Raw genomic sequence first — 17657 nt, forward strand, 5'->3', positions numbered from 1 at the left:
TGAAATTTGTAAGCAGCAATGTTTCCATTGGAACACCTTCCAACCAAGTCCATCTAAACAAGAAATACTATGTAAATACTGACCTGCTTCACTGGGAGGCTTCATGGACTTTGACATCTTGTCAACTACCTAGTCTATCTAGAACTGAACTATAATTCTTAAATTTTATTAAATTGGGGGGGGAATCAAATACTTGCTGGGTCATTTACTGTGTGCCTTTAGGCAAGGTATTTTTCCCTTTTATGGCTCAGTTTTCTTGTATATAAAATGAGGAAGTTGGACTAGATGATACCTAAGAGCTCTAGGGTTCTAGACAGAGGGTTAGGCTCAACATCAGGAAAGCTAAGTTCAAATCCAGTCTTAGACACTTTCTAATTATGTGACCCAGAGTTAAGTCTTTCTCTAGATTTGCCTTGTTTTCCTCAATTATAAAATGAAGTTCCAAGTAGCACTTACCTCCCAGTATTATTGTGAAGATCCAATGGGATATTTGTAGATGCACTTAATAGTGCCTGGCACATAGAAAGAGGCATTATATCAATGCTTAATCTCCTCATCTTACTCACCCTTTCCAAATCTAACTCTAAAATCCTGGGATTCTTGAAAAAAAGTTATTGGTGTATTTTGTTTTGATATTTCCCAGTAACTTCACATTATGCATTTATCCTCAAATCAATTGTTAATAGTAAGGAGATAGATATATGTCCTTAACTTCAATGGTATCGTATTAACATTGGCCATTTTAATTGACCAGAGCTTCATTGACTTTCCATGTTGAATTTCTTTACATTGTTGGAATTATTATAAATAGAAATCCTTACCTAGTATTTGGTAAGTCATAAGATTTATATGAAAATAGATTTTAAGGAAACTTATAGATCATCTATTCTAATTTCCCCTAATTTGTAGAAGAAGTTGAATGAAATTAATAGTATGGACCAAAAATTAGTTATTTTTCAATTGGATGAGTTTCAAAGGTTGTGAGCCTTTGGTAGACTTTGATTGTATTTCCCTATAGAGAATGGACTTTCCCATTGGTATCTTGTTGAGAAAAACTAAAGATAATTGATTAAGGGGCGGCTAAGTGGTGCAGTGGATAAAGCACTGGCCCTGGAGTCAGGAGTACCTTGGGTTCAAATCTGGCCTCAGACACTTAATAATTACCTAGCTGTGTGGAATTGGGCAAGCCACTTAACCCCATTTGCCTTGCAAAAACCTAAAAAAAACGATAGTTGATTAAAACTTAGTGTCTGGGACTGTCCAAATAATTTTGCCTGTTGCTTAGTATCTCCTAAAAGATGGGTTTCACTAACAGGATCTGCCATCAAGATAAATTAATTGGGATAGACTTTTGGGAGTATGCTTCTTTTGTCAAAGGAGTCACTCCTTTACACTATCTTGTAAAAGAGACTGTCTTCAGGGGCTAGGTTACAGTTTTCAATTGTTTCCCTCCTAAAATTGTTCTGGAGAGATTCTGAGCATGGAGCAAATACAATGTGGCTCTTTCCCTCTGAGGGAGCCATTAAAAATAAATTTGTTAAGGCATAGAGCAGAGGTAGAACTTTGTTAAGATATATAGCAGAGGTAGAATTATGTTTGCCAATATATCCAAGAGAGGAGTTCCTGTATGTTATTGTTCTGAACCTCAACTCCCTTATTTATAGGAGTAAAAGGATGGGATTTCCCAGAATCTGGCCTGCAAACCAAAGAAGGTAGATTTCTTAGACAACACCAGCTTTGTTAGTACCTTCCTGAATAATCTCAAGTTCAAGACTTTGAGGATTTGTTCTAATCATAAAGGAGAAATTTATTGAACTATGTACCTTTTTGAAAGAGAAGATCACCCATGTACTCCTACCCATATACCACATCACAAATTAAGGAACATCAAAGGGTCAGAGCCATAACATGGGAGAATAGGATACCAGGACTTCAATCACTGCACTGAATTTTTCAGGGGAAGGAGGTTCCCTGTTTAGCAGCCCCAGAATGGGTTTCCTTTCTTGGGGAAGGCAAATTCAAATTATGCTATACAGCACTTATGCTTACAACTGTGGAAAAGTGGGATCCACCAGAGGAGAATTGTATTGATTATTTATGAGCTATTGTGATCTCTTTGTGTGTTTCCTATGTTTGTTTATGAGTTCCTGTAAGTCCTTTAAGTTTTTACATTTCTCCAGATACTACTGCTAAATTTGGTGTTTGCATGAGATCTGGAGTGGGGGGGTCCCTTATACCAACATCCATGGAGACCTAGACATGAGTTATTTTCTCAGATTCTCATGATATTTTTCTCAGATTAAGCTCTATGGTGTGTGGTGTATGAGCTAAAGAGAGAATAATTTGAGGGAGAAATCTGTAATGTTAGGCACTATCTGCATATACACAGGGAATAGTGATGCTGGCAAATGAGTTACCTGAGTGCATGTACTATGTTATGTGTATGGGAGAACATATAGGCATCTCATATAGTCATACATTAAAAGTAATAAAGGGGGGGGCGGCTAGGTGGCACAATGGATACAGCACTGGCCATGGAGTCAGGAGTACCTGAGTTCAAATCTGGTCTTGGGCACTTAATAATCGCCTAGCTGTGTGGCCTTGGGCAAGCCACTTAACCCCATTGCCTTGCAAAAACTAAAAAAAAAAATTAAAAAAAGTAATAAAGGTTTCTTTTGATTAACTTTGATTTTTCAGCATTCAGTGTTGTTAATGTAGAGATCAATTAATGACAGGAACCAGGTGATAATGTCAGTCTTTGTAATATAAAAGGATATATTTTCTTATGTAAAGTCTGAGAGTTTGGATTTGGAGATATTCTTGCTTCTAGAAATCTGAAATGATATAGACTAGAGAGACCTGACTTTTCACTTCAGAGTGATATTTTCTAACTGTTTCTGTTCCACTTCCTACATAATAAAGAATAGCAGCCTCTTAATAGTTCCTGAGACAGTTGTTAAATTTTCAATATTTATACCTCAGAAATCAGCAAAAACTATACATCAGAGCTTTATTTGTTGTTTTATTTGTCTAGACTTGAGAAAGTCTAGATGGAGAAATGTTAATGGAGAAAGTGTCAATTACAGATTAAAATTATTTCATGTGTAATTTTAAGAGAGTTGGTAATCAAATATTTACCAGCATATCATTATGAAGGCATACTTCAATATAATATCACTTTCTTTCTTCCCTAAAAGTTTCTGGGTGAAAAGACAACTCTCAAAAAAGTCTCCAGAGAGTCAGTGGTGGAGATTTCCTGTCTACCCCCCTGTCCAGTGAGTGCACAACATCATAGGGAAGCCTGTGTCTACTATAGAAGTTATCCCCTGTTTTCATCTTTTTTTTCCCTTTCTTACAAAGTCTTTTTTCTCAGACCACTCTCCATACCCTTTCATACCTTATGATCAGCAGGACAGAAAAAGAACAAATTTTTTCACTTGGAAATATTTGTATTTACTCTCAATTCCAGGTCAAGAACCAAAGAACCTTTTCTCTACGAGGAAGTAAATAGACTGGAAATAGAGAATATTTGTTCATTGTCTGTAGTGGGGAGGCAGTTGCCCCCATCACATAATTCCAGAAGAAGGCTCACTAAGTTCACATTCTCCAAAGACTTGGTCCTTATTGGCAGATTCCCCCATTAGATTCAGTAACTTGATTCCTTCTATCAAGATTATAGATAAGTCTTTTCTAGGATGTTAGCAACTCTTTGTGGTTGCTAAGAGTTGGATATCAAAGGGATGCTCATATTTTGGAAAATAGCTAAACAAGCAGGATGATTTCAGAAAAACCTGGGAAGATATGCATGAAGTGATAAAAAGTGAAGTGAGCAGAACTAGTAACACACATGTAACAGCATGATGAATACTGTGAATCATTCAACTATTCTCAGCAGTACAATGATCCAAGACAATCCCAAAGGACTAATGATGAAGCATACTATCCACCTCCAGAGAAAGTATTGATATTGTCTAAATAGAGAATGAAGCATTCCATTTTCACTTTCTTTCTTAAATTCTTTGAGTCTTCTTATGCAAAATTACTACTATGGAAATGTTTTGCATTAGTGCATATTTATAACCCATATCTGATTTCTTACATTTCAGGGAGTGGGAAAGGGTGGGAGAGAATTTGGGACTCAAATCTTAAAAAAAGAAACCACAGAGGTTAAACAAATTACTAAACTAAATGAGTTGGAGATCCACTTACAGACCCAATGACATTCTGATAGAGGAATAGACACAAATATCAAATAGACTGATAGACTCAAAACTTAAAAAAAAGAAAGAAAGAAACCACAAAGGTTAAACAAATAACTAAATTAAATGAGTTGGAGATCCACTTACTGATCCCATGACATTCTGATAGAGGAAAACCAAAGTCACCAAGGCTGGATACAGGGGATTCTAGATCATTGGATCTAAGGAAAGATAGGATATAAAAACACAGAATGACAGAGAACAGGGAAAAAAGGTTTCAAAAAATTTTTTCATTGTTTGGGGAGTAGGAGAGGAAAGTTGCATTATCATTTGATGAAAACATTCATGTGTGGTCTTGAGTTGTATTTTCCCATCACTTTTGAGCATGAAATATGGTGTCCTTGTGATCTGAGTGGAGAGACATTCCTAAGTATGTAACTTATCTCTAGGGAGTGAGAATACAGATGACAATAGAACCGTGGGAGGAATTTTCCATAAAACTTCTCCCACAGTAGTGGGGACTTATTAATATTCTACTTAATTTTTGGTTGGTTAATTCAACTTGATGTGATCTTAAACTGAATTAAAAGAAGTTTAGAATTATCAAAATGATAGACTCACTATATTGTCCTAATCAGAGCACATCCAGAGTATTGTGTCCAGTTCTAGACATCATTAGAAAAGACATTGATTAGTCAGAGAATGCTGAGAGGAAGACAAAGGCAACCAGGAGTGTAAGAGATCTTGAGATTAATTGAAGGAACTGTAAACATCTTCTCATAACCTGGAGAGGAGAAGATTGGGGACTAGGATAGATTTTCTTCTTTTAAGATTACTTGTGATCTTTATAATCTATTTCCACATTATTGGGACCGATGAATATTTACTGATTGATTGATAGATTCATTTCTTTCTTGAAATATTTCTCAATTACCTACTTTGAACAGAAAACTGTGCAACTAGTTGCTTAGGGAAACAAAAAGTTTAGATAAGAGAATTATTATCTCCTTGGACCTCACACAGAGAGTTTTAATATATGAGTAACACAGTGGAGAAATAGGTAAGAGATGTACAAAATGTTCATTGAGATTTGTATGTGTGTGTGTGTGTGTGTGTGTGTTGTATGTCTGTATGTCTGTGTGTGTGTATATGTGTGGGAGGGAGGGAAAGTGAAAGAGAGGAAGAGAGATATGAAGGAGAGGAAAAATAGTATTATTGATGCAGGTATCAGGAAAGGCTTTGTAACTTATATTCATTTTCAATTTTTATTAGCATCACCAAGGAAAACCACTTTATTTGTCAAATAGTAGATACATAATAAGTGTAGAAAGGAATGGAGGGGAGAAGAAAACAGTGGGATGTCTAATATTTTAATGCTAAAAAAAATCCCAACTCCTGATATTTTCCTAGACAAGATATTTTTGGTGTTTGTGATGTGGTTTCTTTTACCACAAAACCATCAGTTTTCTTGCACTACCATCTCCCTCAGTTCAGTTTCTTGATACTGAAAGATACTGAAAGTTTCCTCTTTTCTGAATTTCTTCATGGTTTGAAATGGTTTCAAAAACATCTAGTCACCCCTAATTATTTCTAGAGTCATAGGTTCATGGCCCAAACAGAGTCCCAGAGAGGAAAAAGAACTAGTTTGCTCATGTGCACAAGCAGTAAGTAGCAAAGCTGGGATTTGCTATGGTAAATCTGTACAGCATACTAAAAAGTGGAGACATCACTTTGCCTACAAAGATCTGAATAGTAATAGTGATTTTTTTTTCCCAAAATCAATGTATGGTTATGAGATTTGGACTATAAGGAAACCTGAGCACCACAGAATCAATGCTTTTGAATTGTGTTGGAGGAGACTCTTGAGAGTCCCTAGAACAGCAAAAAGATCAAATCAATCAATATTTAAAGAAATTAATTAAGAGTATTCACTGTAAGGTCAAATACCGAAGCTGAAGCTTAAAGACTGTGGCTACAAAATGAGAAGATGGAACTCAATGGGGAAAAAAAAAACTTTTGTTAGGAAAGATTAAAGGCTAAAATAAGGGGATGACAGGAGATACAAAATGGATAGATAATTTCATAGAAACAACAAATATAACCTTGAACAGACTTTGAGAGATAGTGGAAGGTAGCCCTGGTCCATGGGGTCACAAAGAGTTGGACACAACTGAACAACATATGATTGAACAACAGCAACAAAGGGTTTGAACCCAGACCTTCTGACTCCTCAGATCCAGAAAACGTTTCCACAAAGGCATCATTCTTTAATATTACACATATTTATAGAGTAAAAGATATAACCAATGTCTCCCCTTACCACCTCTCAAGTAACTGGAAAACAATAGATATTTGGTGACAAATATGTCAAATACACATATCTAACTGGATTTTATGTTTTGACCTTGAGGCTAAATTGGAGCAGGAAGTGAAGAATGCTTACAGAAACAAATTTTCCATGTTGCAGCCTTTTCTGGAGGTTGTTAAAAAAATGTCTCCCTCTCCACTAGTTTCTTATGTAAGGAGAAAGATACAAATCAATTCAACTTTAGTAATGTGATGATGTGAACTATAGTAATTTAATGATGTATTGTGGATAACGAGTGTGTAGTTTAGCTCAGTTTTGTATTTTCACCAGAATTATATACTTAAGCATTATGATTTATAAAATAACATCCTGTATTGTTTTCTTGGGCTTCCTTAGGAGCCAATAACATCAACAGGCCCTAGACTCTTAAAACTGCTGATTTCTTCCATTTTTCAGGTTTTTCATTAGCATATTGGAATTTGGAGGGGGCGTAACTCTAGATATAATTATAGAAAATATGTTAGCTAAGGAGAATTTTCATTATGTATAGATGTGATTTACCTCATAATTATCTTATATCTCATAACAAAATAATAATCTTATAATGAGACATCTCCTAAATATGATTCAGATGATAGGCAGCTGGGTGGCATAGTAAATAAAGTGCCTGTAGTCAATAAGGCAGCTGTCCTCAAATATGCACTATCTGTGTGATCCTGGCCAAGTCACCTAACCTCTGTTTGCCTCAGATTTCTGCTTTGTAAAATGAGAGTAATAATAGCACCTAGCTCCCATGTTTGTTGTGGGGATCAATTATGATAATAATTGTGAAGTATTTAGGACACTGCCTCATTATTGTTCAGTCATTTTTGCTAAATGGGGTTTTGCTGACCCCATATAGAATTTTCTTGGCAAAGATACTGGTTTACCATTTCCTTCTCCAGCTCATTTTACAGATGAAGAACTGAAGTAAACAGGGTTAAATGACTTAGCCTTGGGTCACACAGCTAATAAGTGTCTGAGGTCAGATTTGAACTCAGAAAGATGAGTCCCGGCACTCTATCCACTGTCATGCACACTGCCTGGTTCATATAGCAAATGTTATATAAATGTTATCTATTATTATATCTAAGATATCTAGTACATAAGCAAATTACTCTATCTGAAATTCAGAATCTCAGTTTCTAAAGGATCAATTTGGCAACATATCTACCCATACTGAAATACATTTTTGCAAAGCTATGCTTCATGCCCATTTAGTTGTGGATCTTCTCCATCCTTTATGTCAGAAATTTTTCACTGAGTCCAGGCTTGAATAATACAATCAGGATCTTGGACTTGAAATCTAAGGATCCTGGCACTGTCTTTCTGAAATATAATAAACCTAATAGAGCAACTTTAGAAAGTATGTTGCCCAATCAATCAAGTGATTATTTACTGAGTGTCCACAATACTCCCTGGCAGAAAGTGAGGGTGACCCAACCTTTCAGTGGGTGACTGAGTTTCAGAAAAGTAATTAATCCAGAGAACAAAAGAACAAAATGTTCCCTTAAATTACCAGATCAAACTTTTTAAAAAATTCATGAGAACAAGGTTGCCATAGCAACATGACATTATCTCCTATCCAATGTATTGGGAATGCTCTTTTCTATACTTATTTGGTCCTCAGAAAGTAGACATTGTCTGCCACTGGGTCTATGCTTAAAGACTTCCAATCTTGTTAAATCTTTATATAGCTTTTGCTTTAGTGGCAAAGCCCCAGAGAAGCTTGGGTCACTTCTGTGCTATAATGGAACGTTAGAGGAGGATTTTTGTGGAAGATCTACCATTGGAAGATTTGTGGGATCACACAGTATGAAAAAATGTGAATGATTTGAGATATGATGTGCATTGTGGGAGGAGATAGCTTTAAATAGTCTTATGGGACAAAGAGATTATGAGTTTCATTTATATATGGAGTCCATCTATGTGTGTGTGTGTGTGTGTGTGTGTATGTGTGTGTGTGTGTGTGTGTGTAAGACTGCTTATATTTATGTCCCATAGGCTATACCAGAAAAACTATACTATAAATTATATTATAATGCTGATAGTATTATGAATGGAAAATTATTGGGAGCCAGGGTCTCTAAGCTGTTTGACACAGTCACAGCAAGAATACTCAAGGTGGGCAGAGCTAAGATGGCGACAAGAAGGGATCAAGTCCTAGGTGCTCTCTGATAAAAACGTGGAACTAAAGACTCTAAACTTTCGAGAGACAGAAGCCACAAAGGGACCCAGCGAGGCAGTTCCCCTACTCAAGGTAACCTGGAAAAGAGCATAAAGGCTCTGCTCCCCGGGTTTGGAGGGGCAGCCCGCCAGAGCGAATGAAGTTCAGCCTCCCAGAGGCAGCCCCAGGGTGCTGGGAGCCACGGCTCACAGCAGCAGGGGAGTCTCTTGAGCTGCACCCTGGGGAGCACTGGCACAAAGTGGGAGAACAGCTGGGGACCTCTGCCACAGTGAGCACGTGGAGCCCAGTCCTCAGGGCACACAGCTAGCAGCCTGGTCTTTCAGCAGCCCAGATCCATAAACAGAAGCAGGCAGAGCCAGAGAGGGTAAGCAGGAGCCCCCAAGGCATGAGCCCATTGAGCTGAGGGAGGGGAGTGAAGAGAGACTGCAGAGCTCTGTCCTCTGGCCCTGGAACAGGACTCTGGAGCTCTGACCACATTCAGATCCTGATCACAGTCTAGCCCCCCCCCCCCATAGAACAGCAGGGCCCCCCCCCCCCACCTCAGCCCCATGGCAGAAAGGGGCACTTATGGTCATTCACAGACCAGGAGGGAGGACAGAGCCTCACACACTGAGACCCTTGTGGGATTGTCCCAAATGCTCAAGAAGCACCCCAAAACCAGGCTCAGGCTGGGAAAATGAGCAAGCAGAGAAATAAGAGTAAGACCATTGAGAAATATTTTGCTCATGAGCCCAAGAAGGATCAAAATACTCAGTCTGAAGATGAGGAGGTACAAGCTCCTGCATCTAAAGACTCCAAGCAAAACGGAAATTGGGTTCAGGCTATGACAGAGCTCAAAAAAGACTTCGAAAATCAAATGAAGGAGTTGGAAGAAAAACTGGGAAAAGAAAGGAGAGAGATGCAGGAAAAACATGAAAATGAAGTCAGCAGCTTAGTCAAGGAAATCCAAAAAATTGCTGAAGAAAATAGCATGCTAAAAACCAGCTTAGGTCAAATGGATAAAACAGTTCAAAAAATTATTGAGGAGAAGAATGCCTTAAAAAGCAAAATTGGCCAGATGGAAAAAGAGATAAGAAAACTCTCTGAGGAGAACAAATCCTTCAGACAAAGAATAGAATTCAGGGAGATTGATGAATTTACCAGAAATCAGGAATCAATACTTCAAAACCAAAAAAATGAAAAATTAGAAGAAAATGTGAAATATCTCATTGAAAAAACAACTGATATGGAAAACAGACTTAGGAAAGATAAATTAAAAATTATTGGAATACCTGAAAGTCATGATCAGGAAAGGAGCCTTGACATCATTTTCAAAGAATTACTACAGGAAAATTGCCCTGATATTCTAGAAGCAGAGGGCAAAATAGAAATGGAGAGAATCCACCGATCCCCCCAAGAAAGAGATGCCAAAAAACCAACCCCTAGGAATATTATAGCCAAGTTCCAGAACTCCCAAGTCAAAGAGAAAATATTACAAGCAGCCAGAAGGACACAGTTCAAATATCATGGAGCTGCAGTCAGGATCACACAGGACTGAGCAGCAACTACATTGGAACCTCGTAGGGCTTGGAATACAATATAACAGAAGGCAAAAGAGCTTAGAATGCTGCCAAGAATGAACTACCCAGCAAGGCTGAATGTCCTCTTCCAGGGAAAAAGATGGACTTTCAATGAACCAGGGGAATTTCAAAGGTTCCTTTTGGAATGGCCAGAGCTGAACAGAAGGTTTGATCTTCAGATACAGGACTCAGGTGAAGCACGGAGATTGGAGGAGAGGGGGGAAATATGAGGGACTTAATGAGGATGAACTGCATGTATTCCTGCAAAGAAAAATGATATTGATAATACTCATATGAACATCTTCAGTTAATAGAGCAGGTAGAGGGAGCTTTTATAGTTGAAGCACAGGAGAAAGCTGAATTCAAAGATAAAATATGGTGTAAAAATGGAGTCAATAGAAAAAAAGGGAAATGTAATGGGAGAAAGAAAAAGGAGAGGGGGAATAGGCCAAGATATTTCATATAATAAGATTTTTTTCATTATTACAATGAGCTATTGCAATGATATGGAAGGGGGGGAGGCAAGGGGGTATGAGGGAACCTTTGCTCTCATCAGAGGTGGCTAGGAGAGGAAACAGCATATATATACTCAATGGGGTATAGGCATCTGGAGTAAGAAGGGGGGGGAGCAGGGGGAAGGGGTAGGGATGTGAATAAAGGAGGAAAGGATGGACCATGGGGGGAGAGTGGTCAGATATAACACATTTTCTTTTTTACTTCTTGCAAGGGGCTGGGATTGGAAGGCCTGTCCAGGACCATAGGGCCATGTGGATTCTGGGTCTAAGGGGTGGTATGGGGGCTCAGGGCTTCTTGGCCCCAGGGCCAGAGATCTGTCTGCTGCACCACTCAGCAACCCTACAGCAGAGTCAGAGTGAAAGGAGAGAGAAAATATAGTACATGGTAGTGGAGAAATAAGAAAGGAGAGAGTTGCAATCAGCAATGGCAACATTGGAAAAATATGGAATTAACTTTTGCTATGGACTTACCATAAAGAATGTGATCCACCCATGACAGAGTTGTTGGTGTTGGAACAAAGACTGAAGCACATTTTTTATTATTATTATTTCGGGGAGGGTGCAGGGCAAATAGGGTTGGGTAGCCTGCCTGGGGCCACATAGCAGGGTGATCTTTGGGTGTCTGGGGCCAGATTTGGACCCGGGTGCTCCTGACTCAAGGGCCAATGCTCTGTCTGCCAACCAGCCACCCCTACTATTATTACTATTTTATTTTATTTTAGGTCTTTTTTTTCCCCTTCTTTTAGGTTTTTGCAGGGCAGTGGGGATCAGGTGGCTTGCATGTCACACGGCTGGGTGATTGTTGGGTTTACGAGGCTGGATATGGACTTGGGTGCTTGTGGCTCCAGGGCTTGTGCTTCGTCCATTGCGCCACCTGGCCATACCTACAATTATTACCATTATTCTTTTTTTAATTTTAATTTTTTTTCTCTCCCCTTTACTTTATCACCCAAGCAAGTCTATATTCATGGGGGGAGGGGTATTTTGTTTACTCTTAAACAAGAATATTTTATTAATGTAGAAAAAAACATTTGTACAAAATGAGAATTTAAAAAATAAAATTAAAAAAAAAAGAAACCAGGAGGGATGGGAATTCAGTGAAGCCTGGAGGGATTAGCATGAACTGATGCTGAGTGAAATGAGCGGAAGCAGAAAAACACTATACACCCTAACAGCAACATGGGGGTGATGTTCAACCTTGATGGACATGCTCATTCCATCAGTGCAACAACCAGGGACAATTTTGGGCTGTCTGCAATGGAGAGTGTCATCTGTATCCAGAGAAAGAGCAGTGGAGTTTGAACAAAGTTCAAGGACTATTCCCTTTAATTTAGAAAAAAAACATGATATCTTATTGTCTGATCTTGTTATCTCTTATACTTTATTTTTCTTCCTTAAGGATATGATTTCTCTCTCATCACATTCAATTTGGATCAATGTACAACATGGAAACAAAGTAAAGACTGACAGATTGCTTTCTGTGGGGGGGGGAGTAAGATTGGGGGAAAAAACTCAAATAAAAAAAGAAAAAAGAAAAAAGAAAAAAAAAGAATACTCAAGGCAATCACACTGCCTGATGGAACATTTCCTTCTTCAATATATATAGGAATTCCATGCATACCAATATTTATAGGTCTATTATTGATTGCAATATTTACTCACCCTAATAGTGGAATGACTATAAAGGAAGGATTTCAGAAAAATTCCTGGAATACAAACAGATTGTAAACTCTGTCCAAATTTAACAGGACTGCCTCTTCCTGAGGCATACAAAAGGCTTCAACATTATGAAATCTCTGGATCCTTAGAATGGAAAACCCAACACTGGTAATTCCAAGGAGATGTCAGAATATATACAAGGAATACAAATACAAGATGGGTCAGATAGAATTCCAGGGAAATTAATAGTTTTGCCCCTCTTATCATACAAAGGAATATATGAAAAAGATGTTGAGAAAATAGTACAGGTGACCAATATGTGAACTCTAGCAGCCTTGGTTTCATTGGAAAGAATAAAATAGTCACAGAAACCATGGTTTCTACCAACAAGGCCTGAAAGAAAAATTGGTTATTGTAAAAGTTAACAGATGGGTGGACAAGCATAAAGACCCTCACTATAGATTTTTAAGGAAGTGTATCAAAAACCATTACTTACACAGAAAATATAAAAGAATTTCCATTAAAAGAATCATTTAATTAATAACTTAAAATGAATTAAAATTATACAATGTAGTAATAAATAAGGTAACAGATAGATTGAGGTCATCATGGTCTGAGTAGGGATAAAAAAATCAATTAACTATATGATTATTAATTAAACTTTTAGTCACATGATTAAACTTGTAACCACATGAATTATATGATTGATGATGAAAATTGTAAACTTTTGTAATCAAGGAAATGATCTTAGCTTGCTTGCTTGAAGCATACATTATTCTGAGATTATAAAAATAAATCCAAGCAGCTGACAGTCAGTCAACCTGCTCCTGCCTTTCCCCTGTGTTGACTCAACTTATTTCGCTGACTCTATCCCTCCTGTCAGGTTTCAAAGACCCCGCAGAGGCTGGACCCCCACAGACAATGTTGACAACTATTATAAACTGATGAAGAATGAGAGAAGCAGAATCAGAACAATTTTATAATAATACTGTAAAAAGAAATAAATTTGAAACCCCTAAGAACTATGATCTATAAAATTATCATTATATGATATATGATATAATATATGTAATATTACATATGAATAAATATATATATACATGTAATACATATACTCTGTGGACATATATGCAGGCATATGTTTATACATATATATTCATCTATATTTATATGTATATATATGTAAATATATACATGTATATGTTTTTTGGAGGGAGAGTCATTAGGGGAATTTGTTTTGTTTGACTATGCATATTTATTATAAGAAATTTGGAGTGAAGGGTGTGTTCAGGGAAGATCAGGACCTCTGGTACGAGGACCAAGCTGAACTCTTTTCAGAGTTGCTCCTCTACTTTTGATGGCTACCTGATCCACCCAACACTCACCTGTGGCTCCAAGTAGCTATAGCACATGCAATAGCCACACTCCAGTAAACTGTTTTGGCAGAAGGGCTAAACAGCTTAAATGTAACTGATGGGTCTCAAAGGCTTCAGTGAGTTAAGGAGTTGTCTACCCCAAACGTGAAGATTTCCCCAGGGTAGAATGGATGAAACAATTGTTCCAATGACCATGAAGGTGATGGAAGCAAATGCTGTGGAATGCTTAGAGTTTGGTCAGATGTTGAAGGTGCCAACAACATCCATTGCATTCTGCACCATTATCTGTCACCTTGACTCTGTCTTGCCACTAAACTGTGATGACTAGAAGAGAGAGTGAGGTCAGAGACAGTGCAAATCTGCTTCACTTAAATTCAATTTGTGCATGACTTCTCTCATACCATTCTACCATTTTTACATATATTACACGAAGTCCTATGGCAACAGACAAGTGTTGAAACAGTAGGTGTGGATATACTGGGAGCTATAGTCACAACCTTGAACACAGGTGGTCCAGGCTATGAGATCATCTTCTCATTGGAAGAAGCAGTGGGATTCATCAGACCCCAGGTGTCTGAGAAGCCTTTTAAGGATCACACTGTTCACCTCCTGGTGTGAGGAATGGACTAGAAAAGGTGCTCTAAAAATTGTCTGCTTATCCAACCCTGGTCTGATTACCATAGCAGGTAAGGATCCCACCCTGCAGTCAAAACACAGAAAAATGTACAAAAAATTATGCAAATATGATTCCACTTATGTACAGTATGAAATCCAGTAGACCTGAAAAACAAGCAGCTCTTGTGAAAGAACTCAGCAGGTATCACATCCAAATAATTGAGTGAAACAAGGCTGGCAAATGAAGGCCCACTTAAGAACTGGATTCACATTTTCTGGAGTGACTTTAATGAAGTGGGAGTACCTGGAGCAGGTTTTAGAGTCCAAACTTAATCTAGTTAAAAAAGTTGCCTACCAGAAGAATTAAATGGCAGACTAATGACAATGTACTTGCCCCGGACCTTTGATACTGCCACTCATGTGGTTATATGGAAAATTATGTCAAAATTTTGTTAATTGGAGAAGTTCATCATATTGTATATCAATTTTCTGCTTACCTTGGTTCTGGATCGTGGATGATGCTCTCATGCTTTCCAAGTCACCAAAGAATGAAGCAAGGATGTGTGCTTGCTCCCATACTTTTCAGCAAGATATTTTCAGCAATATTGTCGGATGAGGATGGCAAGTTAACACCAAGGAAATACTAGCCAGCTCCATGTCATCCATACATGGATTCATTGGCTACAGCAATATTGTGGATATAAGTTCACTTACCATGGTCATCTACTTTCCAGGAATGTACACATTGATAATGAGGTTGCAGCATTGCCAGAGCTAACTCAGTCTTTGGGAGACTACAAAGAAAATTGTGGGAAAGAAGTGACATTAGACTGCCCACCAAACTGAAGGTCTACAGTCATTGCACTGACCTCATTGTTGAATGCCTGTGAAACCTGGATAGTCTACCAGCATCATTCCAGAAAAATGAACTGCTTCCATTTGAATTGTCTAGTGGATAAGGTATCAGACACTGAACTCTTTTCTTGAGCTAATCTGCCAAGCATTCTAACTCTTCTGCAAAGAGAGCATCTCTGAAGGCTGACCACTTGTTCAAATGCCAAACATACAACTTGCCAAAAAAGACTGTTTTACAGAAAAATCACACAGGAAAGCACTCAAATGACAGTCAAAGGAAGTGATATAAGGACACTCTGAAGGTCTCTTTGTAATTGATTGTATGACATGGGAGATTCTAGCAAAGGGCTATCCAATTTGGAGTACCCAAATCAAAGAAATCTTGGTCCTCTATGAGCAGAGCAGAATTGAAGTAACTTAAAAAAAAATTTAAATGTGCAACTTTAGGGAATCTACCCCAAATATTCACATGAACTATTTTTGCCTGACCTGTGATAGAGCATTCCAAGTTTATATTGATCTGATAGCCAGAGACACACTATAAATTGACTATCATCTAGTTGATGTCATTTTGCTCCTCTTAAAGAATGAAGGACAACAAGCAATTACAAGAGTTTATTTTTTCCCAGTGGAATAGGAGTGGTGGTGGTAGGGAGAAAAAATATGGATTTTTGTCAATTTTTAAAAAAATAGAAGAGAGGATGGGAAGTGCTACAAATATGGAATGTGGCCTGTACTTTCAGATGAGGCCACTGTTTTGTTAGTTTTACTTCACTGTTCCTTTATTACAAGAGAACTATCAAAAAGTGGGAGTAATCTGTAAATGTTTGCAACTTAAAAACAAAATGCATCCACAAAACAAAAATGTAAAAACAGAAGAAAACTAAGGAACAACTCAAGGTCATTCTCCTGGCACTTGTCTTACAATTGGCATATATCCCATGAAGAATTAATTAATTGTCTCTTGCTGTCTGCTTTCACCAGTCACAGAAATCTCCTCTTTCTCCAATAATAACCTCATAGAGTGTTTATCTGAACTCACTCAACACTGTGGTACCTGATTTCATAGGGAAAACTCTTCTGAATCCCCTATTAGTTTGTATTGAATAAACTAGAAAACATTCTATTCTCATAATCTTGTTCCTTTCAAATCAAAAGGAAACTAGGTGGTACAGTATATAGAGTGCTTGATATGAAGTGATGAAGCTGCTGTTCTTGTTGTTTTTAGTTGTTTCAGTTATGTTCAACTCTTCATGACCTTATTTGGGATTTTTTAAAAAATTTATTTACTTTTTTATTACATCTAATATTTTCCAATAACATATAATAGAATTTTTAAACAATCATTTTTTTAAATTTGATTTCTAAATTCTCTCCTCTTCTATTGCTCCCCCTAACTTCTATCCCTTTCTTTTATTTTTTAATTGATATATTTTTCCAACTACATGCTATGGTTGTTTTTCATTATTCAGCCATTCATGCAGATTTATAAGCTACATGCTTTTCTTCCACCTCCCTTTCCTCTCCTCTCCCACTGGTGGTAAAAGTTGTACATGTACATTTATGTTCAATACATTTACATATTAGTCATTTTGAGCAAGAGGAATTAGGCCTAAGGGAAAAGAAAGAAAACCATGATATAGGAAGGAAAACATGAGAAAAGTTTTAGAAAAGTGAACATAGTATAGATTTAGAATTTGTGGGATTTTTTCCCTCTGAATGTAGATGACATTTTCCAGGGTTGTCCTTGATCTATGAACTACTGGGAGAAGCCGCATCCTTCACAGATGATCAACTTACTCTCAGTGTTGTTGTTAATGTGCATAATGTTCTCTTGGTTCTGGTCCCTTCTCTCAGCATCAGTTCATGTAATTCTTTCCATACTTCTCTGAAGTCTAACCTTGCATGATTTCTTTCAGAACAATAATATTCTACATAACATTCATATACCATAATTTGTTCAGCCATTCCCCAATTCATGTATATCCCCTCAATTTCCATGCCCTTTGCCACTAAAAAAAGCTGCTACAAATATTTTTGAACATGTGGGACTTTCCCCCATTTGGGTTTTTCTTAGCAAAAGATAGTTAAATGCATTGCCTTTTTCTTTTTCAGCTCATTTGACAGATGAGGAAACTAAGGCAAATAGGATTAAGTGACTTGCCCAGGGTCACTCAGTAAGTTTCTAAGTTCACATTTGAAAGATGAGATGATCAACCTTGATGGAAGCAACTCCTCTCAGCAGTACAGTGAGCTAGGACAGCCATTTTTGACCAGCTATGGACAATGCTATCCCAATCTAGAGGAAGAAAAACAAAACAAAACAAAACAACCCTTCAGAATC

Source organism: Macrotis lagotis, chromosome 8 (genome assembly GCF_037893015.1).
Source record: "Macrotis lagotis isolate mMagLag1 chromosome 8, bilby.v1.9.chrom.fasta, whole genome shotgun sequence".
NCBI classification, from domain to species: Eukaryota; Metazoa; Chordata; class Mammalia; order Peramelemorphia; family Peramelidae; genus Macrotis; species Macrotis lagotis.